Source organism: Ipomoea triloba, chromosome 4 (assembly GCF_003576645.1).
Source record: "Ipomoea triloba cultivar NCNSP0323 chromosome 4, ASM357664v1".
Classification (NCBI taxonomy): domain Eukaryota; kingdom Viridiplantae; phylum Streptophyta; class Magnoliopsida; order Solanales; family Convolvulaceae; genus Ipomoea; species Ipomoea triloba.
Window position 1 is genome coordinate 8,679,655 of NC_044919.1, and position 3,314 is coordinate 8,682,968.

The window sequence follows — 3,314 nt, forward strand, 5'->3', positions numbered from 1 at the left end:
CCCCCCCCCCCCCACCAAGAGTCCTTGATAATCCACCCAAACCCCATCTTGGAGCTATCGTTCTCCAATGCTGCATCAACTTAAGGGTGTGTTTGGAAGCCCGGAAAATGATTTCCGGAAATCATTTTTCGGGCTTTGGGTGTTTGGCACGCACTGGAAAACCCAGTCAACGGAAAATGACTTCCGTTGACTGGGAAAATAAGCCCCATATGGCGGAAAATGACTTCCGCCAAATTTGGGCGGAAGTCATTTTCCGCCGACGACAACACACACACACATCACCGTTTCCGGCGAAAACCATACCGCGGAAACCAAATCTGGTTTCCGCCGGAAACTGTGGGGTTTAATTTTAATTATTATTATTATTATTATTATTATAAATTATAAATATTATTTTTAATATTATTATAAATATTTTAATGTTTTAAATAAAATAATACAAATATATAATTATACATTTCTACCCAATTTCCGGAAAATGAACCAAACACACAAAGACATTTTTCCAGAATGCATCCAAACACTAGAAATGAAACCATTTTCCGGAAAATGACTTATTTTCCAGAAGTCATTTTCCTGCTTTCCAAACACACCCTAGGTCTGCCAACCTCTGATACCTTCCATCTCTCCACACTGCCAGCGTGGTCAACCACTTTCTGTAAACTATTAGAGCATCCTTATCAGTGGATGTTTGAGAGTTTTGGAACAATACATGTACACATGGAGGAAAGAGAAATGAAGGGAGAAGAAATTGGTTGGTCTGCAGATGAAGGGTTATTGAGTAAATTGCAATTTTGGTCCTGTGCCTCTTGGGGTCTTGTTAATTGCAATTCATGACTTTCAAAACTATTAATTTAGTACCTTAACTATTCAATTTTTATCAATTTTGGTCACTCCAACCAAATTACCAGCTAAAACTCACCGTAAAAATTTAATAGTTCAAATTGTGGTGGTATTTTAGTCTTTGTACATCTCTTTTTCTTACTCCCAAATTTCTTCGCTAGAGAAGAGGACAGCCGGAGTGTCGTCGCCGAACAACACAATTTCGAGCGTGAGCGAGAACAAGAGGAGCGAGAGAGAATTAGGCATGACGATGAACCCAAAAGAAACGACGCGAAAAGGGCGTACTCCCGGGACATCAATGACAAGGAAGACGACGAAACTTCTAGAAAAAAAAAGCTATGTCTCACAAAAGACCAGTCCGTCATTCTGAAAGAGAGCTTCAAAGAACACAAGGCTCTCAATCTCGTAAGCTCCCAAACATGTGACTTCATTGTAATTGTCCCGAGTTGTGTTGGTCTTTTACATCAACTGGCCTAAACTATTGTCAGTAGTTATTAACTGCAGACCTTGCACCTTCATGATTCAACAGCAATGCTTTACTTAAAATCTTCTATGTCTCTTGACTTGAATTGCACTTCATATGTGTTTATTTATAATCAGTGTAACTACACTCATAATTGCCTAGTACCTGCAAAATTAAAATTTGTCCACAAAAAAAAAAAAACTAGGCAGTAAAGTTATTCCTTAGTTTATTACTACGATAAGAGAAATGAGATATGAGTGCGGTTAGAAATTGTAGGAATATAAAAACACAATTTGCATAGGAATATAAAAACACCACTTGCATAATTAAAAAACATAATAAAAAAGATGATTGTTAACCCTCAACCATTAGGGTTACAAATTTTTAGAGTCATCCCAACAACACATTAAAACCATTGTCTTTTTTCAAAACATCACAAAATATCATTGTCCAATATTCATTGTTCACCAGTAGGTTCCTTCTCCTCTTTCACAACAACTTGTTTCTTTTTCTTGGAACTTTGAGTACTTGAAAATTCATCCAGGAGACTTCTCTTCGCAGCTTCATTTTCATTTCCAGCAACAATCTGATTCCATAAGTATTCACGATTGGACTCTCTGCCTCATTCTCTGAAAAAAAAAAAAAAAAACCATGAATACATAATAAACAATTAGTTACAAATAAGCATAGTAAAAGCAATAGTTTAAGGGCCTTTTGATTCAAATTTTGCTTTTAATTACCTCATCTGAATCTGAGTCATCCTCAGTAAGTTGCAGTTTAGACGAAAAATCATCATCGTTATCCTTTATTAGCCCAGGGCAGTAGGTTTCAAACAATTCAGGGAAGTGTTTTACTTGCATCACTGGAAATGCATTAATGCATTATGAAGGTTATCAAATTGTTCCTTTTTTACAGCAATCTTAAAGAATAGACTTCTCCTTGCTAAATTCTTAAGCTCTTTGGGAATTTTTTTAATTACCTAAAACATTAAAACAAATAGCATTATAGGTTAACAGATATTGCCTTAAAGAAAATGTAAATTGTTTATTATATAGGCTTCTGTGCTCAGAAATAGGGAACTCATCTCTGGCTGCATAGTGTTCAATTCATCGGCCTTTACACACAACAACTCAAGAGCTTCACGATCCCACAAAAGAAATGGTGCTGTCTCATTAACATCAACCACACGAATTTTTAGTTTATATCTTAACACACATGTATGCCACCTACCCCTACATTTCCCACACTCAAACATTCCAGCCTTGAATTCCAACTTCTTATTACATCCTTGTGATTTGCAAGAGTCGTAATACCAATAATTCACATCAGACTCAATACCTATAATCTGGCATGGTACCTAGTAGTCACCAATCTGTCATGGTCCAAAAAAAAAAAATCAAATCCAGTTTGAACGGATGAGCATAAATGAATATAATCTAAAGAAGAGTTGTTATGAATGGTGGTGATGTGAATTGTCGAAAATCAGAGAACCCACCATCAACTTACTGGCAAAAATCCAATCTCGTCAATGCATGTTGAGAATGCGTGAAGTATTCTAAAAACACTTTCTTCAAGAATTAGTTCGTTAATATGGGGGAAAAATTAAAGGCGCAAGTAGTTTTAACATTATACAATATAAATGGTCTGTTTTGCTCCCTAATTTAACGCCAACATCACGCCTAACTAAAAAATGATAAATATGACTTAAATTTCAATAGTCCGATGACCAATTTAGATGCAATTAAAGGCATGGTTGCAGTAGGCGCTAGGCGCTAGTCGGGCGGTAGACTAGCGCCTAGTGTCTAAGCGGTCTAGGCGGCGCCTAGGCGATACCTAGGTGGTTCTAGGCGGCGACCTATAAAAACAAAAAATTAAATCATGTGTGTGGGTGTATGTCATATTATATATATATATATATATATATATATATATATATATATATATATATATATATATATATATATATATATATATATATATATATATATATATATATATATATATATAT